Source organism: Peromyscus californicus, unplaced genomic scaffold (genome assembly GCF_007827085.1).
Source record: "Peromyscus californicus insignis strain IS unplaced genomic scaffold, ASM782708v3 Scaffold_6__1_contigs__length_162567912, whole genome shotgun sequence".
Lineage (NCBI taxonomy): Eukaryota > Metazoa > Chordata > Mammalia > Rodentia > Cricetidae > Peromyscus > Peromyscus californicus.
In genome coordinates, this window is record NW_026294584.1 from 82685431 (window position 1) to 82711556 (window position 26126).

The 26126-nt window shown below is 42.9% G+C and overlaps 1 long non-coding RNA gene across 1 annotated transcript in view; it reads left to right on the forward strand.

The window, feature by feature from the left end:
- Positions 1-26126, forward strand: part of LOC128099217 (uncharacterized) — a 47761-nt gene that overhangs the window by 12875 nt on the left and 8760 nt on the right. The window contains exon 3 of the long non-coding RNA XR_008214461.1: positions 25996-26070. This is a non-coding gene — a long non-coding RNA (uncharacterized LOC128099217). The remainder of the gene's footprint in view (positions 1-25995; positions 26071-26126) is intronic.

Below are 26126 nucleotides of genomic sequence, written 5' to 3' on the forward strand. Positions count from 1 at the left end.
TCAAGGATGTCTAGACCCATGTGCTGGCACATGCTTATAATTCCAGCACTTGGAATACAGAGCATTCTTTTTCCTCTGGATAAAAAACATGCAAATGAAATTTTAAAACAAAATTAATTGAGATAATATGTATTTGTTTAGCACTCATAGTAGATGGCATATAGTAAAAAGCCATACGCTGTTAATGATATGACATTCTTTATATTCTAACTATATTTGTTCTGATTTCTTTCATCTAAATAAAGCAGTATGTTTATTTTCATTTCCTCTAACATTTAGACTATCATTGATGGTAACGAAAATACTGGGCTTCCCAGTCAGTCCACTGTGGTGAAAACATTGTCTAACAGCCTCAGCTACAGCCAATGTACATGGTCCTTCTTGGATGAAGTAAGCCCTCTTTAGAAGAGTTTTGACAATGTGAATGATGTATTTCTGTGTGCTAAAGAGCTGGCCTTGATGTTATGCAAATATTTCTCATCTGTGTCTCTTTAAATACCAAACAATGCATTTCCCAAACCCACTTTAGAATGCCCTTACGTTTTCTTTTATACTCTGAAAACTTCCTGTATTTATGAACTTTCAAATCAGCAACTGCAGCCTCAACATCTGGACCCTCCCCACCTTAGGGGACATTAATTAGCTGATAGTATCCAGTAACTAATATAGTCCATTGCTCAGGGAACGAAAGGGGCAAGCTGAAATGATTCAGGAATGTAGCAGCTGGCTGGCAGGCAGAACCTCAGAACAGGCCATGGATGACATGGACAACACTGTTGCTCCCAGACCTGGGCTTCAGTGCCAGGAACACTGCTCCCCGGCTCCACCCCCCCACCCCCACCCCCCACCCCCCACCCCACCCTCCAACTCCCCCACTCCCCCACCCCACCCTCCAACTCCCCCACCCCCACCCCCCCCACCCCCCGCCCCACACTACCACCACCCCTTTGCCACTACTCTGTGGGTGCCAGAGGGCTGGGGACCATTATCAACTCCCAGTTGTCATTTGATCTCCATCTAGCTGCTGTCATTAGAGATGCCTTTTATCACTTGCCAGAAGTGTAAAGCTGAAGACATTTCTGTTTCTCACAGATCTTTGCTGCTGGTCCTTGCTTTCCTACTTTTCAAATGAACTTACCAGAGTATTTACCCACAAACTATTCTTCTTGATGAACCACACTTAGCAACAGATTTTTTTTTTTTCAAATTGCCATGTGCATTAGGGATCATGTGTGTGAGTACAGATGCATGTGGGTCACAGAGAGCACACTGACGTCAATCTCCTGCCATCTTGTTTGAGACAGGATCTCTTGTTTGCAGCTACAGAAGCCAGGCTAGCTGGCCCATGAGCTTTTGTGGATTGCCTACCTTCGTCTCAGGGATTAGAGGTGCTCGCTACCACATCCGGCTTGACACGGGTTCGGAAGATTTGAACTCAAGAACTTACACTCGCTACCACATCCGGCTTGACACGGGTTCGGAAGATTTGAACTCAAGAACTTACACTTGAGCACGCCACCCACTGAGCCATTTTCCCAGTCCTGCCAATAGATCTTGTAAAATAGAAGTTCCAGAGGTGGTCTATGGCTTTGTTGACTTCAAATATTGTTTTCAATTTAGGGTGATTTTGAATTTCTTATATAAATGTGAGCTTTGCTTGTATGAGCTCATGCTGTGGCATGTTTTTCAGGTTCTAGTTCGCAGCAGCCTAGCCATATATTGATGTGGGTCTCCACAAACGAAACAATAAATGTGACACTAATATGTCCGAAAGTGACAGAAGAATGAATTCTGAGGCGATGCTTCGTGTACCTCATCAACTAGAATGTTCCGCTGTCAGCCTAATGACTTACTGTGTGATCATCTGTTAGCTCAGATTCAGGTCTCAGTTAAGGTAGTTCTTGAGGGAATGACTTTACATTCCACACATGCTGCTGCAGAGGATGCTGGGTATCATAGGCTCCACACATCTCCAAACAAACTTAGAATCCTGATTTTATGTAGCAAATTCATCCTTTAAGAGATAATTACAAAGAAACTTTAATTATGTTCTTAGTACATAGTTTATTTTAAAAGTTATTAAAAGATACTCCATTCTGTATAAATCCATGTACATATGTGTGTAGAAATAATTTGGAAGGCCATATGTTAAAATCTAAAAAGTGAAAGTGTTCCTCTGTGAGTGTAGGATCGCAAGTCATGTTGGCTTTTTCTTACCAATCTTTATTAATGTATTCTTAATAAACATATTTAACTTAAGATATTTTAAAGTGAGGCTGGAAAGATGGTTAACAATTAAGAGCACTTGTTGCTCTTGTAGGGGACTCAGGTTCGATCCCCAGCACCCATAACTATGTGTAATGCCAGTTTCAGGGACCCTGACATCCTCTTCTGGCCTTTGTAGACATTGCACACAAATAGTGCACAGATGGGACACCCATACATATAAACTAATAAAGTAATTAAACATTTTAATTGAAATATTTTTAGGTGAAATTTATCTTCAGTGAAGCACAAGAAATAAAATATAAGGGCAAATCAAGCTTTGACCCTAACAGTGATGTATTCCGATAAGATGTGTAATTCTTGGATCATGCCAGAAGACTTTCTCCTGTCCATTCCACTCAGTCGCTGCATCCCATAAGCAACTTCTGTTCTTATTCAATCAAAACAGTCAACTTAAGTCATTTTTCCATTATATTACATACGTGTGTGCGTGTACACATACACTATGTTGTTTGGTTGGTTACTTGATTTTGAAACAAGGTCTTACTACACAGCTTAGGGATCAAACTGACTTCAAGTTCTCAATCTTTGTGCCTCAGCTTCCTGAGTCTTGGAATTACAGATAATCATCTCTGTGTATCTCACAACAGTTTGTGTGTGTTTGTGTGCACAAAATCCATTTTTCTGCCTTTGAGGAGTTTACCTTGCTGGTTAGGAAATAGGAGCCATAAAGAGAAAGCTGAGAAAAGGACATTTAAAAATTAAGACATACAGCTCAAGAGATCTCAGAGAAGGCAGAAATAATCACGAGATGTTATGAAATCCATTACGTTATTGCAGTGGAAAAGTGCAAGAAGCTGCCGGACCGTGTTCTAGGTCAGGACTAACTTAGCTGTTTCACTGGGTTCTTGGTGACATTGTGTACCACAGGGCACTGACTCAGTAAATAACTGTGAGTGCTTTTCATTAGTCAACAAACATTTATTTGTTCTTGGACAATGATTTCTTATTGTGTCATGGCTTTGCTCCACTCTGGATATATAGTGGTAAAATGATAGGCATGGTCCCTAACCTCATAGAGGGATCTTGTGGGGAAGGTTGATGCTGCTTAATAACAAAAGGTAGAAAAGCGCTCACCGAGACCAAAGAGCAAGGAGATGGGCAAACCTGAAAAAAACAGCAGGAATCGTCCTTTGGCTAATGACTAATTATGATTACTAAAGACTGGTATCAAAAGTGACTCTGGATTGTATGAGCAACTTGGTTCATTAGTTTTATCTTAATCGTAGATAATACAAAAGAAGTCTATGGCTCCAGGATCAACTGTGGTGGGGACCAGACTCTACTGTACACTGGAGGAGCAAAAGTGACTTGACAGCTAATGCAGGGTAAAATCAGAATCGGAAGGAATTGGACTTGGTGCCCTCCACCTCTGCTCTTGGGTTTCTGCTTTTCCTGTTGCCCATGTTCTTCAACTATGCCTCATATGGTCTCTGAGTATCTAATAACTCATCCCTACTGAGGTGATGGCTACTCCTTGTGACTCTGAGATGGATTTTCTTTTCTCTTCTCAAAACCTCACATACCTGGCTGGAGTCTTTGTAGTTTAAGTGGAATGGATGTTAGGAGGGTAATGTAGGTCAAAGACCCAGTTTTTAGAACTATAATTTCTTAGAAAAAAATTTTCAGGCTTGTGTGTGTGAGACCCATCTTACCTGTCTCTCTTGCTCCTGCATATTTTTCCTTGCCTTTCCCAATATTTTTTGTGACCTTTTTGCTGATCAGTTGTCCTTGTTTGGGAATCCTAGCTCGGCGACTTTGGAAAATTTGTTTACCATAATCAAATCTCAGCTTAAGCACCTTTGATAGATTATACCAGCGTCAATGGGTTTGGTGACTTGTGTATGATAGTTTCTGTGTTACCACTTTCCATATCTCTGGATCTGTTGCTGAGATCCCAGACTCAGAAACTCACTCTCAGACCTAGTTAACCTCCATAGGTAGACTTTATATACTACCACATGGATCTCTTTACTGGTCTTCAGGGACATGACATCTATGAGGGATGGTCATTAGTCCCACTGAGTTGTAAGTATATACCGTCATATACAGTGATTATTAAAGGAAAGAGTGTGGCTGAATCTGCATAGGTCATCCCCACCATGGTAGAAGCACTTCAATACATATACTATACACATGTGTTGATTGAAATTTGCAAAAGTCTTTATGTATGGATGATGAGACTCATATACTTATGAATGACATAATCTACTCAAATCATTTATATCCATGAGTAGTATACATGTTTATACAAATCACTTAATAATGGCCTAACATTCATTCATTTACTCACATACTACTACTAAGTACCTACTGTATACAGGGCAGTGCATCAGGTGCTATGTTTATAGTGAGGAACAGGACAGTGTTGCAAAGGAGTTAGCATTGGAGGTACATGAGAAAAAGAAATTCAGGATCTGTTGTGGGAAATGATACTATGTAACAACTGGAATCAGCGGTTTGGTCAAGGCTGAGGGAGGGAGACTCCTGAGGGAAACACTGAAGCACTGATGAGAAACCAAACACAGTTTATAGAAAGGGACAGAGGAGAGCATCTTGCTGTTTGTAGGATGAAGGTGCTGCATCTCTGGATCCGACCCAGGAGAGTCAGAAACTTGATGGGGTCCGGAAGTGGGGACCACTTAAGGGTCTTGCTAGCAAAATCAAAGAAACCCACTCATGCCTCAGAAGCTAACCAACTATTTAACATTTGTGACAGGATAACAAAGATATTAAATATTTCCCTTAACCAGAATATACACAAGCTACCCAGGTGTCCAGCTTTGTTGACGGTCTAGCTCAGCACAACTGCTTTACACATCTGTGAGCTCATTTGTTCTGCTAACCTTTCGATGCAGCTATACACTCTACTTTACACCCAGTAAAATGAAAGTGAGAGAGGTTGGCTAACTCCTCTAACATCATACCTGCACACCCCCCCCCCATCTGAGTTGAAAAGTCATGATCTTTCTGCCGTACTCAGCAACCCTTTGTCTAAAAAAATACTGCCCTGTTGAGGGACATGCAAATGTGTGTGGGTTGGGTATAGCTCAGTGACAGGGCTTTGGCACAGCACACTTGGGACCCCAGGCACTAGCAGCCAAGGAGAGAGGGAACATAAAATTTAAAATGTGATGGTTGTCCTTGGAAGCAGGAAGTAAGCTGTAGAGTCAGCTGCCCTTCATGTTTTGAAAGATTATTTAATGCACACAGTTATGAATTCTGTGCAGATACCTTGACTCTTTCAATGTGTGAGTTGACATCATAGCTGCTGAAGTTTATCTGCAAAGAAGTAAAAGGACAGTCAGGATGGGCAATTTCCCCAAACGAGCTGAACCAGGAGAGGGTTAAATAAGAGGAGTTTAGCTGTGGGAACCACTTTCAGCCTCCTGGAAGTTGGGCATTTAATCTCCCTACCAGTGAGTTGATCTTGCCAAAGCTCTGGGGTGTTCGTGTTATACTTACTTTGTAGCTCCGACAAAATAGGGTTAGTACAGCAAAGAGAATTCAGGGAGCTTCCTGAGAACAGCTTGGCAACTGAGACCTCTCCCCGAAGGGTGTGAGGATCAGCTCTACCTTGGGGGGATCTCCAGTGGCTCCCAGAGGCTATTCGGATGGAGAACAATAATCAATAAGCAGGTTCTTCACCCACTCGTGCAAGTTACGGAAGAGGAGACCTACCTGCACAACAGCTTCATTTCTTGCATTTTGTGCCTTCTCCAGGACGAGCTCCCCTAATGAAAAATGATAAGATAGTGCTCAGTAATTAGAAAAAGAAACCCAGCATTTTAAATTGGTCTAACAGACCCAAGCAAAACTGGTGTTGTTTTCTCTTGAACTTTGTGACCTTTGCCAGCCCTCACCTGTGCTTCCTTCCTTGTGAGCACGCTGGGCACCTTAAGTATTAACTCTGCAAGCCACCTTCTTAGTTTTTCTCAGCACTACCTTTCTTGGACATCCCTGGAACAAAGGCCAAGTTCAAGGCTGGAGCCTCTCTGGCCCATACAGGCAGCACTGCCACTGAGCCAGCCTGGCTTTCTTCTCTCACCCTCTCGTCTGCTCCTGGCAGGACTACCAGAAGAGTCTGCAAAGTAGTCCAATCAAGTTACATCACTGCTGAGAAGCCAGCCTTCTGTGGCTTCTTGCTAACTGTGGGACAGACTCCAGCCTCCTTACATGATCTGGCCTCTCCTGACCTTGCCAGTATCATTTCCTGCCTGGTAAAGTCCTGCTTCGGTACTTCTTGTCCCAGCAATTCTGAAGCATTTATGGCATCTATCAGGTCTGGCTTTATGAGGGGGACACCTGTTCAGTTGCACAAAGATTGAAAGCACTTCCTGTTTGATTTAATAGCCTAGTATAACTGTTACGAAATTGTTAGTAATGTGTGCCCAAGGGTGCCCACACTTCATTTTGTGTTGGGTTGGCATCGGTACCCAAAGCGTGTTGTTTCATTCCTTGGTGCTGCTTGAGCCTTGGTCTCGGCCTAGTGTGTCTTTCCCTTCACTTCAGTTGGATGGTCTTTCTTTAAAACCTATTTAGAACACTGCTTCTTAGAGAAGGCGTCCCTGGAAGCGTGTACTTCCACCTCTTTCGTCCCTCATTCCCCCAGCCGTTCTGACCCTTTATGTTGGACATACACCTCGAATAATCCTGGGTGGTGATGAATCTCCTAGCTGCCTGTCTCCTTTCATGAGACTTTGAACTCCTTAGGGACAGGGTTCATGCAAGGTCTAGGCAGTGGATTATCATGGTTAAGAACTGTAGAAAATAACTGCCTGGCTGGTGTGACCCTGGAGACACCACTCAACCTCTCAGTTTCTTAGTTTCTTTTTTTTTTTTAGTGATGGGAACATAATCAAGGAATCTACCTCGAATGGACAATTCCTATGAAATACTCAAAAAAGGGTCAGCATTTAGTAGAGGGCAGAATAGATATTACCTATTCCTGGACATTGTTCTCTTTATAGTTTTTTTGACCTAGTACATTGTACAATCAACAGAACATTTATTTCTTACAAGTTAAATATGCACTGTGTATCAGATTCTGGGTTGGCTCCCTAGGCCACAAAATAAAGTCGTGGTGGCTTCTGTCCTTGAAGAGTTGAGTTTTATCAGGGAGAGGAACATGCAGTTGAGAAACATGGTCCAATGTGATAAAACGCTAAGTGCAGAATATTTTAGAACACAGGGCAAGGCATTCAAATCAGCCTGGGGAGAGGAAACGCAATTGGAATTGTATAGAATGAGTAAGAGTTAGCTCATCATGGAAAGGGAGATTATTGTAGGGGCAGAGATCACATGCACAGATGCATGTTTTTAGATCTGCATGTCCCCTTCTGCTTGACTGGAGCCAAATGGTGTTAGGCTTGTTCTGCAGGGGCTAGAGAAAGAGAGAGTCAGGCAGGAGGGTTGGACAGGTTCCTATGCTGGCCTCTAGGTGGGGGTTGCCTGAAATGCCTTTCAAAGAGTCTCCATAGGAGTCACTCTCACTCTTCAACTGGGTGTGGAGAATTCACTGTAAGCTACTGTGGTAGACATCAAGGAGACCAAGATGTAAGGATACGGTTTCTACGCACAAGAAATCTACAATAATGCATTTGAGTTTTAATTCACTTTTAAAATTTTTTATTTTATTATTTAGTATGTTTTTTATGTGTGTCTGCTATATGTATATGTGCATGGAAGCTAGAAGATGTTAGATCCCCTGGAGCTGGAGTTATTGGTGGTTGTGAACTGCCCAATGTGGGTGTTGGAACTCAAACTCTGGTCCTCTGCAAGAGCAGCAAGTGTTTTTAACCCCTGAGTCATGTCTACAGTCCTTCGTTATAGTTTTCTTAAAGGACAAGTAAGACTGATCTTAAGTCCATGGAATCTTTTTCCAAAATTAATAGTGAAGCATGTTCACTATTTCATTTCCTGGTCCTGTATAGAAATCCTTCTATAAGTATCTGTTTTTAACATGCTAGAATAAAGATACTTCTTACTTGTAGATGGACAAGTTGGTTTCTGCTTAGAAAGCTTCCCCAAATTCTGGAACTAGGACCATTGAAACAATCCTAGAAACTCTCAAGACCACCCTCATAACTGTTAGAAAGTTATATCGTCTGAACTGTGCTTTCCAAAGCCTGAAAAACATATACTAAATTCAAAGCCCAGCTTCTTTGGTTAACTATCTTGTACACTATCTTTTTATACAACTCTTCCTAAACCTCAAATTCTTATTTGTAAAATTGAGATAACAATATATTTTGTTTATCTGTTCAGTCATCCAAAGACCTCATCTTCTTACAAATGTTTACTGTATACCAGACATTGAACTAGGCACGAAATAAACACTGTTCAATGAAAAACACGCTGTTTCAACTCTAATAAACGCATAACTTGGAAAGGGAAGCAATAAATTATCGTGGTGCTATGATGAAAAATAAAAGGGGACATATAAATCAGACATTCATAGTGAAATGTTGGAAGCAGGCACACCATCCTGGAGGTACAAGGCCTAAGGAACATTGAGTGAGTTCTTGTAAAGGCCTGGGCACCTGGTAGAAGTACCTGTGTATCTCTGTCTATGTGGTCTCTCTTCCCCTTATAAAGACACCAGGACTCAATTATAGGGTCCTGGATCCACCTGAATGACCTAATCTAATCACTCTACAACAAACATAACCCTTAATGTTGGAGTTGGATAAGGGATTAGACTCTTATCCGACTTTAATCAACGACATTCCAATTAAAGCAACAGCCAAACCATGTGGGAAGTCAAAGGAGGCTTCCGTGCAAAGGTCACAGTCTGTAAAGGGCAAGCTTTATAAATGAAAATGGGGAAAGGATTTTAGGGAAGGAGATGGTTTGTGCAAAGGCCCTGAGCTGGTTGAGGAGCCTCCTGTGATGGAAGAACGGAAAGTAGCAGAGTGTGTTGAAAACTGAAAAGGAGGGCATTAGTTTAGCAAGTCAATGTTTCCGACCCTAAACCTCAGCAAGTTCACTCCTGTGTATATCCCATGGGGAAAAGCTGGTGTGTGTCCACCAGCAGACATGTGTGAGAATATTCTCAGAAGTTTTGATCATGGATCGTGATGGCAGAAAGCTAAAGTAAGACAAGCACAGAAAGGAGAAAAGTCTTTCTGCACTCATATAATAAAAGGTTAAAGGTTAAATGGGAGAGAGCCTCACCGAGTCCCACCCCTAGCTGATTCCTGACGGAGGGAGAGTCAGTTTCTTTCAGGAACGAGGCTCCTGATAGGCTGCCAATGTTCTGATGGGAGGACCTACACCATGCACAGGCAACACTAAGAGCACTTGATGGGTTTTTAAAAGATCCTGTGATGTTGGGAGGGAAAGGTGGTAGTAGATGGGGAAGGAGGAGTTGGAGGTAAGGGAGTGTGGCGAGGGGAGGTGTGTGGACTTGATCAAAACACGTTATATTCATGTATGAATTTCTCTTTTTTCTTTCTTTTTGTTTTTCTGTTTATTTGTTTGGTGGTGGAGGTGGTGTTGGTGATGGTTTTTTGAGACAGGGTTTCTCTGTGTAGCCTTGGCTGTCCTGGATCTCACTCTGTAGACCAGGCTGGCCTCAAACTCACAGAGATCTGCCTGGCTCTGTCTCCCAAGTGCTGGGATTAAGGCATATGCCACCACCGGCCAGCCATGAATGAGTTTCTCAAATAAATAAAAAAATGGAAGAAAGGGGTATGCAGAAGTGAAAATGAATGAAGTATAGTTATTCAGATCAACAGATTGAAATCTTATAGATAAGACTTTGCGTGGAGAAAATACACTGTTAAAACCCAGCTGGTGGTATTATTTACTGTACATTTAAAATAATCTTATTATATCCAATCTTTTAAATTGTGGAATCTATCTTAGAAGTATTTCTAAAAGACAAAGAAAATAAAACTTGTGGCAGGGTCTTAGAACAGATAGTAAATCTACCCTTAAACAACCAGAAAATATGTGAAACAATGTTTTCAGAAGTGGGCAGACAGCAGAAAGGTGACATTTCAGTAGAGCTTCTAGGCCTCTGCCTGGGCAAAGAAAGGGGCCTTCTAAAGGGATCGACAGGCTCTTCTGATTGGAGGGAACAGAAAGTGGAGTTGGAGGATAGGTGACACGACTTACAGCACAGAGTATTCCAGGGTGGGCCGCCAGACTGGTGAGCGCTAAGAACCTACAGGAGGATTCGCTTCATGTCTTTGGCCATAAACTAACCTCTGTTAGAGTGGCAGGGAATACCTGAGTCCAGGGAAAGGCTTTCCAGAAATGAGAAAACAGAATAATTCCTAGACCTCACAGAGACTGAGAGATGGTTTTGTTCCCACAATTCAAAGCAGAAAGACCCCATAATGGCTGAAGTATCAGAAGGAACCTTAGACATAGAATACCCTGGTAGTGGGCTTAAAGGACCGCAATGGCCCCCAAAATAGTAAGGCTTAACAGAAAGCTAGAAAAGCCCCAATTGTGGTCTAGGTAGTCTGGCTATATGCCAGGAGGAGATATAGCAATGCCAAAAGAAACAAGGAAATCTAGAGGCCGGGCAGTGGTGGTGAATGCCTTTAATCCCAGCACTCGGGAGACAGAGCCAGGCAGATCTCTGTGAGTTCAAGGCCAGCCTGAGCTACAGAGTGAGTTCCAGGAAAGGCTCAAAGCTACACAGAGAAACCCTGTCTTGAAAAACAAAAACAAACAAACAAACAAAAAAACAAGGAAATCTAGAAACCAGCAACAAAAATTCATAAAGCCTGGCATATGATTTTTTAAATCTTTTTTAAAAAATAATTTAATCTATTTTATTTTATTTTATTTTATTTTATGTGCATTTGTGTGAGGGTGTCAGATCCCCTGGAACTGGACTCACAGACAGCTGTGAGCTGCCATGTGGGTGTTGAGAATTGAACATGGGTCCTCTAGAAGAGCAGCCAACTCTCCCAACCGCTGAGCCATCTCTCCAGCTCCATCCTGGCATATGATTTAAAAATAAGGAACTATAAGTCATAGTAACTACAAATAAGAAATGAGTAAAATCGCATCCTAGAATGGGGCAAATGTACAAGCAATAGAAACAGACATTGATATCAATGGTGAACTAGTGGACAGGAGTGTTCAAACATACATTATAAACGTGCTTTGTGTGTCCAGAAGGCAGAAAAACAATCACCATAAACAGGAAATAATTTGAAAATGTGAAGAACACCCAAGTGAAACTTCTGGAGATGAAAACTACCATATTGAAAGTGAAAAATTCACTGGATGAGCTATGCCTTTGATTGTGGGAGTCGTGTGCTGTCTCTTCCTTTTCTATCTGGCTTTTGATTGGAGTGTTTGGTCCATTCACATTGAATGTCACTATGAATGTGCTGTATGTAGGCCTGTTTGCTCTTTTCCTATTAATCCCACCGGCCCCCCCCCCCCCCCCCGCCTTTTTGGTCTATCCCTCCTTTACCTTTTTGTGTGTGAAGAGTTATTTTTTGTATTCCAATTAGTTCTTCTTTTGACATGGTAGCTGTACTCAGTCTCATTTTCGTGTCATCCTCTAAAACCAGAGTGCTTCTTTAACTTACCCCACTACAGGCAAGTAAATGCTAATGCATTTCTGCTAATACATAGGAGCCTCTGGCCAGTTTAGTAGCATTTCTCTCCCTCAGTGTCATTATTGGTACACACACACACACACACACACACACACACACACACACACACACACACGCAGGATTTGTTTCGGAGAATCGGATATCCCGGGCCCAGGAGATGGCTCAGGGGACAAAGTGTTTGCTGCACAAGTGTGAGGACCTGTGCTTGGATTCCAGTGACCAGATAAAATCTAGGTGTGGCGACACATGCCTGTAATCCTAGTGCTGGAGATGGGGCAGGGCAAAGACAGGAAGTTCCCAGGGTTTCTAGCAGAAACCGACAGCTTTGGGATCACTGAATAAGCCTGTTTCCAAAGATAAGGTAGAAGGCAATAGAGGAAGACACCAGAAGTTGACTTTTGGCCTCCATAAGTGCACACACAGGTGAATACACCCACCTGCATACGTACATACATACAGAAGCCTCATACATACATACAAACACATGCCAAAAATATAAGAAGTCATGTACCTTTAAAAGGATGAAGAGAAAATATATGCTATGTACACTATTTTGTGTTCATGTCCATGTTACAATGCTGGTGTTTCATTTCCTCTTTTCCCAGTGCTCATCTGACATCCCATTTCTGTAGTCTGATCATCTTCCTTAATTCTGGCAGATATGGAGTTGCCATCATTTGTCTCCAACGTATTTATTTTCATCATTTCCCAAAAATGTTTTAGATATATTATAATATACATTTCTTGCTTGTTGGGGTTTTATATTGTTTTGCCCCTGGATACGCCAATTCACTGTTTTCTAGTGGCCATTGCTTTTTGTGAGGTATCATTAAGGGTATGGTTTTCAGCCTTTAATCAGGTAATTTTTTAAATCAGGGGTGTGTGTGTGTGTGTGTGTGTGTGTGTGTGTGTGTGTGTGTGTGTGTTGTGTACATGCATGCATTGGGTGCATGGTCGTGTGTGTGTGTGTGTGTGTGTGTGTGTGTGTGTGTGTGTATGTGCATGCATGTGCAGTATGTGTGGTATACATACACACATTTTATGCATGGTCACATGTGCGTTCGTGCCTGTGTATGTGAAGCCCAAGGTTGATGATATCAAGAGTCTTACTACATGACTCTCCAACTTATTCACTGAGGAAGGTCTGTGGATTGCACCCAGAGCTCACTGACCTTCCTGGCCATTTGCTGCAGGGATCCCCTGTCTCTCTGTTCCCAGCGGTGGAAATGCAGGTGACCCCCAACTCCTACCTACATGGTTTCTAGGGAATCTGAACTCTGGTTCTCATGCTTATGCAGCAAGCCCTTTACCCACTGAGCCATGTTCTAGGCCCCCACAACTCGGGAATTTTTGTTGTTCTTTCTGGGATTTCAGTTAAAGGCAAGACAGACTATTGCATGTGACCTGACACAGGGCTCTGAGGTTCTGTTCAATTTACAATTTCCTCGTTTCTTTAATTTATACTTTGTGTGGGTCCATCCTTAAGTTTACCAACTCTCTCAGGGCAGGACATACCTTTGGAGCTCACCTACTGTGTTCGAGGTGAAGTTCTCTGCAGCTGGAGGACTCCTGCTGCCTCTTTTTCACCAGGTCCTTCTGTCTGATGAGGGTCCCAGCTGTTTTCACTCACTGTTAGCACACAGCCCCTTGCTTATGCGAACAGACACATTCTAAATTCCGTATACATTGGGTGGATGTGGTGGTGCTCACCTTTAAGCCCAGCTCTTGATGGGCAGAAGCAGGTGGGTCTCTATGAGTTTGAGTTCAACCTGGTCGGCATGATGAGTTCCAGGTCACAGTGCTACACAGTGAGACTTTGTTGTCTTGATTAATTAATTAATTAAACATGAAATATTATATATATATGTGTGTGCGTGCGTGTGATGCTTTGGAATATTATTTTCTTAAATCCAATATCTGGATTCTTTTGGAATCAATTTTTGTTTTGTTTTGTTTTGTTTTGTTTTGTTTTTCGAGACAGGGTTTCTCTGTGTAGTTTTGCGCCTTTCCTGGAACTCACTCTGTAGCCCAGGCTGGCCTGGAACTCAGAGAGATCCGCCTGGCTCTGCCTCCCGAGTGCTGGGATTAAAGGCGTGCGCCACCACCGCCCGGCTTGGAATCAATTTTTATTGATTATTTTTTATCTTCCAAGTATGAGTCATTCCTTTCTGACCATTTTTTGGTGTTTAAAAAGCAGACATTGAAATAATATGTTTACTGATTATGTGTTCTATTTATGCTACTTATAATTATTGCTTTTTGTCTCATTAGATATCTGACTTGTCTGCACTCAAAACTCAAAACCTGTCTCTCCCAGAGTATGTCGCCACTCATCTCTACCTATCTGTTTCTCTCCAGGAGTAGGTGTGCTGGCTCCCTAGCATTTGGCTTATTGATGAACCAAATGATGTGGTCATAGGTTATGCTCAGTTGCTTAAGCCATAAGGCTATGGTTGTCTGCTGAGTGTGTGGGTTGAAGTACATTAAAGGGCACAGAATTCCTCAAGTCTCTGCAGACATACCATTTTCACTGGGCTCTTGGGGGTGCTCAAATAACTCAGTACTTAGCCAGTGCTGGGTGAAGTTTTTATCATACCAGCCCTTGTATGACTCTTGCTTGGTTTGGGCACCCTTCCCAAACCCAAACCGTTACTGCCGGCTGGTAAGGTTGCAGAGTTCACTACTCAGCATAGGGATAGGTATATAGTAAATCTCTTGGCCCTTGTCTAAAATGAAGGACACAAATGCGTTCTTACTTGATATGACAGAGTTTTCATGAGTCAATGTCACCTGACTTGGGTCATCTTCCAGTCCTCTAAAATGGAGGTTGTTAATAATTGTGTCCAAAGTTATACTCGTTTGCTGTGGAGATGAATCTCTGTGCCCTCTTTGTGCTAAAATTATAGGAAGTAGAATATTCAAGCAGACTTTTTTTTTATTTTGTACTTTTCTTTTTGTAGACTAGACTGACTTCAGATTTGCTATGTAATGAGGACTAGCCTCGAATTACTCGTTCTCTTGCCTCTACTTCCCAAGTGCTGGCATTACAGGTGTGTTTCTCTGTGTCCAGCAAACTTGACAGGTTGCTTTTAGGACTTATATGGATATGCAAAGGGCCTAAAATACTCAAATAATTTTGAAGGTGCAGTTAACTTGACCTAAATGTTAGAGTTAAAATTATTAAACTTAAGCCGGGCGGTAGTGGCGCACGCCTTTAATCCCAGCACTCGGGAGGCAGAGGCAGGCGGATCTCTGTGAGTTTGAGGCCAGCCTGGACTACCAAGTGAGTTCCAGGAAAGGCACAAAGCTACACAGAGAAACCCTGTCTCGAAAAACGAAAAAAAAAAATTATTAAACTTAGCTGGATGCTAGTGCACGCCTTTAATCCTAGCATTGGGAGGCAGAGGCAGGCAGATCTCTATAAGTTCTTTGCCAGTCTCAAAAAAAAAAAAAAGAAAGAAGGAAGGAAGGAGAGAAGGAAGGAAGGAAGGAAGGGAGGAAGGAAGGAAGGAAGGAAGGAAGGAAGGAAGGAAGGAAGGAAGGAAGGAAAAACAAAAGATTCTATGAGTTATTTCATCCCGAAGTGGGGAAGGGGATATATGTGATAAGCATACAGGGATACTCAGCACCAATCATCAATGTAAACTAAAATGTCATTGTGTAGCAACCGCAGTGACTGGAGTTAAATAAACCTCACCAGGTGTCATAGAGGACGTGCAGTAACTGGAGGTCTCACATATTAGTGGTGGAGATATAAAAACAAAACAACAAAATCTGTTCAACCACTTTGGAGAATGCTGACAGTGTCTTGAAAGTTAAGCATATACTTTACACACAATCCAGCAATCTCATACCTGGGTATTCACCCAAGAAAAGGGAAAAGACATGCTCATAAATAGACTTGTACTTGAACTCTCACAGCAGTATTAGTCATAATAGCCTAAAACAATAACTCAAATATTTCTCAACTGATTAGTTGGACAATGCAGTTTACATCGGGAAATGAATCTCAAAAGTATTATACTCACTGGAAGAGATAAAGTGGAAAAGAACCCATTCTGTATGATTCCATTTATGTAAAATGCTAAGCAAGGCAGGGCTATACTTTCAGGAAATCAGTGGTTCCTAGAGGCTGAGGGTAAGGGTAGAGACTGACTACCGGCAAATGAAACCTTCTCAATCGTGATTGTGGTGATTGTTATTGATTATGTTAGCAAAATTTATTGCATTGTATTTTTTAACATGTGAGTTTATTACATATGTTATAATAAGTCTGGTTTTCTTAAAGCAAGTGATAACTTTCATCGTGTTCATAGGTGCTGTGAAGGCTGCTGGGGGAAAATTGTTGTCAACCGTCTTTCTTCGCGGTTGACCCTGCATGCTCTACTAATGACCTGCTAGACAGGATGTGCCCACTGGTGTATTTGTTGCATGACTGCCATTGTAGTAACAAGTTCTCATTGTACTCGAAGCTCGCTCCACAAGAGGAAATTCACATAGGGTACCCAGTCAGAAACTTGTCTGGGAAGGTCATAGACCCTAGTGGGTGACTGCACAGTTTTGCTAAAGAACAGGATGTACCTGTCAAATTGCCTTCTAAATATTTATGTTGCTGCTGTCATCTTTGGTCAGAAAAGCTTCTTTTTCAAGTAGGTATCAGTTACAGCAGAGACTCAAGTGATTTATGTTGAGAGTAAATGACCCTTGAGTGCTCAGTCCTAAGCTGGACAATTATATCATCCCCCTCCAAAGCTCAAGGAATGTCAAAGAAGAGGGAGCAGAAAGAACGTAAGAGGTAAAGGGAGAGTGCTGTAGAATGTTGTCATCTGGGCAAGATGTGGGCATTGTACCCTTGGACTCTTAGCATTTATGATTACTCACAGGAGATCTGAACAAGTAGGGGGCCCGTTGACCTTCCATCACAGATGGGGAAGGTCTACTGAGGCCTACTATTCCGGGAGGATCTAAGACAGCTAACAGTTGCTAGTGAAGGAAGAGAAATTTTCTTCAGTGATGTAGCCACTAGTAAAGTGCCTGTGTTCTTGTAAATAGGCCTAACTCAAGTCATTGGATCACACATACCCACAGACATGAAGGTAGAAGGGGGACTCTTTGGGAAGAGGTTCAGTTGGAGTGGGAGGGGACAAGAAAGAGTAATGAGGTTTATGTGATCAAAATATATACATGTCGGGAAATATCATAATGAAATCCATTATTATCTAGAACTAATATATGCTGTTAAAATATTTAAAAAGAGAAAAAAGCAAGGGAGTAATTTAAAATGACATTCACAACAGTGATTATCTTTGGAAGGTTATAAGGAGATGAAATCTGATGGGTGCATATAAGAACGTTGAATATTAATAATGTTTTCTATATTTTTTCTATATTTTAAATTAAAATGTAAAATAATGGGAGGACTGAGTTAATTGGAGATAGCTTTTGAGTTAGGGTTGGGGGCTTGTGTCCACTTCTCCTCTTCCCAGATTCTTTCCACCTCCTTCTAACTCCATGCCTTCTTTCTCTCTCTCTTAAAAAAACAAACTGGCAAATAAAAAATGACAAATAACAAGGATAAAACAAAATGAACAAAGTAACAAGTGACAAGAAAAGAAAGAGCATAAGAAGTACGTAGATACACAGGTGCATGCATGTGTGCGCACTCGTGTATACACACACACACACACACACACACACACACACACACACACATGTATGCACAAAATGCTCAAATAAATCAATATACAACAAAAAGAATCTGCACAAACATCTTTGAGTTTGCCGTCTACTCATGGACATGGGGCCCGCCCTTAAGTGTGGTTTGTATATCCAGTTAGAGTCCCTTGGAAAAACTAATGTTTTGTTTGTGTGCAGTTGCTAATTGGAGATAGCTTTTGAGTTAGGGATGAGGGCTTATGTCCACTTCCCCATCTCAGCACCGGGACCTCATCTGGTTTGGATCTGTGTATGCCCTGTGCATGCTGCCACAGTATTTGTCAGCTCATACGTGCATCAGTCCTGCTGTGTACGGAAGGCCTTTCTTCATCCCCTCTGGCTCTTAGAATCTTCTGCCTCCTCTTCCACAAAGTTCTCTGAGCCCTGAGAGGAGGATTTGATGAAGACATCTCATTTAGGACTGAGCATTCCAAGGTCTCTCACTGTGGGCACACTGTCCAATTGTGGGTCTCTGTATTAGTTCCCATCTGTTGTAGGAGGGAGCTTCTCTGATGATGACCGAGTGAGACACTGATCTATGGGTAGAGTGGAATGTCATTAGAAGTCGTCTTATTGCCATGTGCCTTCAGCAGGACAAAACAATAGTATTAGCTTTTCCCCTAGTCCCATGACCTTTATAGTCTCAGATTCTTGACCACCAGAGCAGTGTCAGGCATGGGCTCCAACTCATGGAGCAGGCCTCAAATCTAATCAGGTAGTGGCTGGTGACTCCCACCACGTTTGTGTTGCTACTGTACCAGCATATGATGCTGGCAGGACACCATTGTAGACCAAAGGGTTTGCAGCACGGTTCGTGTTTACCTTTCTCCTCCAGTAAGGGGTAGAGTCTCTAGCAAGGAACCAGCTCAACTTCTCAATTTTCTATGAGATATATAAATGTGATCTTCGTCAATAAGGCCTCCATCAGTTGTGGAGAGTAACCTGTAGCCTTGGCAATAGCCTGAGTTGTTTGGGGGTTTCCGTGGGGTCTCTTTGGCCAACAACTCAATTAGATGTAACCGATTCCTGGCACTGGAGGTTTTACTTGGCGTCGAGAGATGTCTACTTTGGGCTGTGTCTCCCTGTTACTTGGTGACTCCATTTAGGTTTCTTTCATATATGTATATATTTTAAGGAGCTTCTATTGTAGTGGGTTTCTGTATGACCTCTCAGATTGCCCCTAGTGCTAGCTGTCCCTCCCCATGTTCCCTCCCTTATTTATTCCCTCTTCCCTCCTCCTCTCCATCAAAGCCTCCTATTCATGTCTGTCTATACTATTTCTTCTTTCTTGGGAGATCCTTCTGCTTCCTCTAGTTCCTTACTCTATACCTAACTTCTGTGATTAGGATAGTAACATGTCTATCAAAGGCTTAGAAGTTAACAGACACATATAAGAGAAAATATACAATATTTGTCTTTTTGGGTCTGGGTTACCTCATTTTTTTTCTAGTTATATCCATTTACCTGTGAGTTACACAATTTCATTTTTTCAATAGCTGAATAATATTCCATTGTGTAAATGTATCACATTTTCATCACCCATTCCTCTGTCCAGGGACATCTAGGCTGTTTCCAATTTCTGGCTATTATAAATAGAGCCGCAATGAACATGGATAATCAAGTATCCCTGTAGGAGGATGTAGAGTCCTCTGGGTGTATGCCTATGAGTGGTAAAGCTGAATCTTGAAATAGATTTATTCCCAGCTTCCTGAGGAACCACCACACTGATTTCCATAGTGGCTGTACAAATTTGTACTCCCACCAGCAATGGATGAGTGTTCTCCTTACCTCACATCCCTGTCAGCAGGAGCTGTCACTTGTTTTATTGATCTTGGCCATTCTCACAGGTGTGAGATGAAATATCAAAGTAGTTTTGATTTACATTTGATGACTGAGGGTACTGAACATTTCTTTATGCTTCTTTGTGGTTCATCTTTTTGAGAACTGCTTAGTTACGTGCCCCATTTTTAATTGGATTGCTTTCTTGATGTTCAGTTGTTTGTTTGTTTTTGGAGCCAGGGTTTCTCTGTGTAACAGCCCTGGCTGTCCTGGAACTCACTCTGTAGACCAGGCTGGCCTTGAACTCAGAGATCTGCCTGCCTCTGCCTCCTGAGTGCTGGGATTAAAGGTGTGCGCCACCACCACCCAGCAAGTTCTTTATATATTTTAGATATTAACCTTCTATCAGATGTGTAATTGGTAAAGATATTTCCCCATTCTGTAGCCTGTGCTTTACCCAAATGATAGTGTCCTTTGCTGTACAGAAGATTTTCAGTTTCATGAGGACTTATTTATGAATTGTTAATCTTAGTGCCTATGCTATTGGCGTCCTGTTCAGAAAGTCTTTTCCTGCCGGGCGGTGGTGGCGCACGCCTTTAATCCCAGCACTCGGGAGGCAGAGCCAGGCGGATCTCTGTGAGTTCGAGGCCAGCCTGGTCTCCAAAGCGAGTACCAGGAAAGGCGCAAAGCTACACAGAGAAACCCTGTCTCGAAAAACCAAAAAAAAAAAAAAAAAAACAAAAAGCAAAAAAAAAAAAAACAGAAAGTCTTTTCCTATACCAGTGAGTTCAAGCCTATTCCCCACTTTCTCTTCTGTCAGATTCAGGGTATCTGAGAAAGGCCAGATACCCTGATGATACCCTCATGATGATGTTGATGTCCTTGATCCCTTTGAAATTGAGTTTTGTGCAGGATGATAAATATGAATCTGTTCAAATTCTTCTACACATGGCCATCCAGTTTGACCAGCACCAGAATTACTTATTGAAGATGCTGTTGGTGGTGATACCCAGCTTTAGTCCATGGTGGTCAGCTAGGATGCAGGTGTTATGCCAGTTTTCTTGTAGCTGTTGAGAGATGATTTGCGTTCAAATACGTGATCAATTTTGCAAAAAGTTCCATGAACTGCTGATAAGAAGATATATTCTTTTATGTTTATGTGAAATGTTTTTCAAATGTCTGTTAGATTCATTTTATTTTGACATTATTTAACCCCAGCCTTTCTCTGTTTAGTTTTTGTCTGGATGACATGTCTGTGGTGAGAGTGGGGTACTAAGGTCACCCACTATCTTCGAGTGAGCATCAATATGTACTGTTTATGTAATAGTGTTTCTTTTATGTACTTGGGTACCCTTGTGTTTGCTGCATAGTTATTTAGAGTTGCAAGACCCTCTTAGTGGATTTTTTTTCTTTGAAAAGTAACCATGTAGTATCCTTCCCTATATCCTCTTGTTGGTTTTGGTTTGAAGTCTATTTTGTCAGATATTAAAATGGCTATACCTACTTGCTTCTTGTGTCTGTTTGTTTGGAATACCCTTTTCCATCCTTTTACCCTGAGGTGATATCTATTCTTGCTGGCAAGGTGTGTTTCTTGGATGCAACAGAAAGATTGGTCCTGTATTCTACTCCAATCAGTTAGTCTGTGTTTTCCCTTAGGCAGGGATTCTCTGTGTAGCCCCAGCTGTTCTAGAACTCACTCTGTAGACCATGCTGGCCTTGAACACAGTTCTGCCTGCCTCTGCCTCCCTAGTGTGCACCACCACTGTCCAGCACAGGAGGGGAACAGCAGCAGGCACGGATGGAGGGTCTGTGTCTTTTTATTGGGGAATTGAGAGCATTAATATTGAGAGTTATCAATGAGCAGTGTTTATTGATTCTTGTTATTTTGTTGTTGTTGTTGTTGTTGTATGGGTTTTTTTCCTCCTCTTTTGGTCTGCTGGTCTGCAGGTGCTGGAGCATGCCATTCTGCCAATGCCAATGACTTATTAGAGAAAGTGAATAGTGATGGACGAGGAAGGAACAATGCAGGAAGACAGTAGCAGGTGGTTTCTGGCATCATGTGGAGGCATAAGCTTGTCACTGTGGGAGTACCTCTTCAATCATGTAAGAAGAGGGCATAAAAAGATGGGTCCAGACGTAGTAAAGCTTAGGAGTTTAGTGGCAGGAAGATGAAGCAGTTCCCCCGGGAAACTTTGCCAAGTGAAGTATTTTTTAGGCAAGCAGGGGGAGTGGGGAGGGAGGGGTAGGTTTGAGCAGACTGTTGGAAATGGCCCTGGGAGGAGTTTAGTGAGCACTGGAGGAGCAGTGTGCTCACTGCCAGGCCCATTGAACCGTGCTCCTTCCTCCTGTTTTAGGTGTTTACTTTAGCCAGTTCAGGGCTGGGGGTGTCCTGTGGAAAGCTAGCTGTACTGTGGCTGTGGCCTGGAGGAGTAGAGCTCTGTCCGCGGGCCAGAGTAAGAGTCAGCAGCAGGGCAGGCAGCTGCCTTCGGGCAGTCCCCTTGTCCCAGATCTGCTGATGTAAACACGGCTGGAAGGCTGTTTCCAGCACGGTGCAGTCCCCATGGGGACAGGGACTGCTCTAAGGTTTGCTTGCCAGCCAAACATTCTTGGCACACAGAGCTTTCTTGGGAAGGTTGTGTTTGGGGTCTTTGCGTGTGGTTGATTCGCTCTGCACTGAGCTGGCCCATCTGTCGTTCCCTTGGCTGCTTCCTCTCTTTATGTTGTGTATGGATCATACTGTGTGGGGGTAGACGGGTGCACTGGAGCATATGCTAGCCTGCGATAGGAAGTCCTACACAGGTTAGAACTCCTGCTCTACTTTTTTTCTCTGTGTGACATTGCAGGAGCTCACTGAATGTGGAAAAGCTAATCAACCAAGCGGAAACTTACTAATGAGTATTTACTGCAGTGCTTAAGAGAAACGCATTAGCCAGCAATTGCAGATAAACTCTGTCCTCAGTCACCCACAGCAGACTGGTAAGACAGACAAGGTGATAAGGTGGGGTATAATATCGATGTATAGAATCAGTTAAATTGAAAGTCTACAGAAGTGAGTAGGTTTGCGAGTTCAGAGAAGTTGTCTTACCTTCTCAGCCTTTCTCCTTGTTTTTAGACAATAGATGCTTGGGGTCACATAGATAAGGTGACTGACATAGTGCCTGGACATAGACCTCCATAAAATTAATTCACTGCATAAAAACACCTTTTACATTCCATGCTTCCTTTGACAGCAGAGTGGTCTCATCTCTTAACGCCGGTTGTATAATACATACTTCCAGTTTGTGTAGCGATTTTTCCATGATTCTGTTACGTGCATTAAGTTTACTATTTTACTTGATCCTCACAAGTAGCTCCCAGATGTGGGAGGACTCGTGTCTACTTTGCAGAAGAGGAAGCTAAAATATAGAAAGATCCATTTTCCATTTTCTCTCTCTCTCTCTCTCTCTCTCTCTCTCTCTCTCTCTCTCTCTCTCTCTCTCTCTTTATATAGAGCAAACATTCCTCTTGTTGTTGTTGCTATTTTCTGTTGTGGTTTTGTCTTTGGAGACAGGGCCTCACTGTGTAGATCTTGCTGGCCTGGAACTTGCTGTCGTCTAGACCATGCTGGCCTCAAACTCATGGAAAGCTGTCTGCTTCTGCTTCTGCTGAGTGCTGGGATTAAAGGTATGAGCTACCATGCCCAGCAAAGATCTGTTTTCTTGATGCCTGGCAACTAGTAAATAGTAGCATGAACTCATGCAAACAGCCTCGCAGCTGGATATTAGTAATGGTAGCAGATCTGTAATACCACTAGCATCAGTAGCAAAAGTACAAGTATGGAGAGCTTGTATTAGCTGGGAATGGTGGTTCATGCTACAATCCCTGCACTTAGGTGGTGGAGGCATGAGGGTCAAGAATTTGAACCAGCCTAGGCTATATGGTGAAATTCTTTTTTCAAGAGAGAGATGTCATTTTGATGGCAATGAGATTTTTTTGGTCTTCAAATATGGTAAGATTTCAGTAGGGGGAAAGGGATGACCCCTTTCCAATTCAGGGAGTGACTGAGCAAAAGCTCAGAGTCTGGACAGAGACAGCATTGCTTCTAACACTAGCCCTGTTTGACCCTGCCAGGTATGTGCCTCACAGGGAAATAATATAAAATGAGACCCCAGAAGACAGGCTGCCTTAGACATGTAAGAACTAAATACTGTAGTATGCTGCTGCTTACAAGTTTATCAGGATCTGGTATGCCCGCCTGGACCTGAGGACATCAGCTGGGTTAGAAATAAAAATTTGAGATTTGTGTTGTAGAGGGTATTAAATATATATATATATATATATATATATATATATATATATATATATATATATATATACACACACACACACACACACACACACACACACACACACACACACACACACATATATGGAGTCTAGGGGATGACTCAGTCGATAAAACACTTGCTGCAAAAGTGTGAGAACCAGAGTAAGGCTCCTTAGCACTTAATGCCAGTGCCTGGTGGGCTGGTGGCTCTCTTAGAATCCCAGTGCTTGGAACACAGAGGTGAGATCCCTGAAGCAAGCTGGCTAGTTAGACTAGACGAACTGGGGAGCTCTGGGTTCAAGTGAGAGACCTGTCTTAATAATAAAGTAGAGAGGGATCGAGGAAGACACATGACGTCAACCTTGGACACTCCCCCCCATGTGCCCACAGACATGCAAACACTCATACATGTATATATACACCATGCACACATAAACATACAGAACAATTATAATGGACATTCTTACAGAGCTGTCGAGTCTCTTCATTGTTTCATATGCAAAGCTTTTTGCCGATCCTCATGATACGTTTGTCACTGGGGTGGGCAAGTCAAACATGCCCACTTCAGAATGGGTACTTCTTCAGTGGCCATACCACACAGAACACTCCCAATAGCATCAGAATGGGTACTGAACTGTGGTCTCTTCCTCTTGTACGGACTGAACAGTGAAGGTCAGCAGCACTCCTCAGTGACGTGTCCTGTTCACAAAGCCAGTGTGTGCTGGAGCTGCAACTGGGATGAGCTCCATGCTCACAGTTCCCTCAGCTTGGCATGCTCTTGCAGTCGGCCCAGTAGTCTTTCCTGTGGAACTCTTCCAAGGAACGTTTGAGTGCCTACTTACTGGACACAGGAATGCAAAGACAAGAATGTGTACAAAGCCCACCAACCACTGGAAAAACTACACTTTCACATCTTTAAAATAAGTGAAGAAATAAAACAAAGCAGAATAGAGCGTGGCAAGGCCAGAAGCAGTAGTGAGTGTGCAAGCATTATGGGATGGGGTGAGGAAGAGTGTAGCTTCACTGCGAAGGCAGTGTGAACACATTCAAATTACATTCTCACAGATGGCCTGGGTCTCACCCTTAGCACTCCCAGGATATCAAGTGTTAGTGGACACACTGGAACTAATGAGCCTTATAAAGGGACAAGCGGTGCCAATGAGTGCAAGCCAGTACAGGTGTGCCAGCGTGGGAGCGTGCTGAGATCTTCCAGGGAACAGCGGGAGGAGGATGGGAGCTGACAGCCAACAGCTGCTGTCCCTCTACAGCCCACCACTGCATCCACACAGAGGTGACACTCCCTCTGAGTCCCGGACCAGAGTCAGAGCATTGAAGAAGGCACCAGAGCAGGGCCATTACTGTCCAGCCTGGGAGTACCAGGTACTCAGGAGCCTGCTCACGTCTTCTCAGAGGTGCCCTGCCTCCTGGGGCTTCCTGTCCACTTCTTTCCTTCCACAGCACAGTGCCCTGTGTGAGGCTTTCCCTACATACTCTTGCTTCCTCTCCTTTCTGAATTGGGGAGGCAGAATGGAGGGAAGGGGAGGGGAGGGGAGGGGAGGGGAGGGGGTGCAGCAAGAATAGATGTTTGGGGCAATGCCTTTGTTTTGGGAGGAAAGATGGGGAATGAAGGACAGACAGCCCAGTGGGGGTGAAATACCAGAAAGCCCTGCGATCAAGTTGTAGGGAGAGTAAATTCCAGGAAGACAATCCCCTCCTGGATTCTAAAGAGAAATGAAAAGTGGTGAGAATTATTCAGCCACACATTTGATTTTGGAAAACATCAGCAACAACAAAAAAAATATTGAGTGAATGTATAAACAGAGACCAGGGAACCATTCAGGCAAATAAAAGCCCCAGTTCTTAGGTACTTTTGCCCAGCAAAAGTAAGTGGATTTATGTGTCCAGTTATTTGCTTGCTTTTTGGTACAGACTCTCCCTGTGGGGTACAAAGTGGCCTCCAATTTTCTATGTGCTCAGACTGGCCCCAGCCTCCCAAAAACTGAAATGACAAGCATGTGCCACCACGCCTGGTGAAAACGTAGTGTTCACTCACTGCGAAACCAGTCCTGCAGGTCTTTTCCTTGTGGTTTGTCCGTCTCCAGCAAGCGTTTCCACGGGTGCCAGGGAAGGGGGTGATGTTCAGGGGGAGAGGAAGGGAAGGGGTTTTTTATCTTGATTTTTTTTTTTTTAGGTTAGCATACAGTGATGGGTTTAACTATGCCATTTTCATACAAATCTGTCCTCATCTCTTTTATTCCCCCACCTGAATGTCCTCAGGGATTTTTCTTTTTTCTTTTTTTTTTTTTTTTTTTTAAAAAGGTCTGACAGTGTGGGATGGGGAGTGAGACCGCTCCTGAGGGTGTGGAAGAGGAAAATGGCATGAAAGAAGACTGGGTAAGCCAGAAGACTTTCTCTGCCACGTGGCAATTAGGGGCCCAGGACAGCTCTTC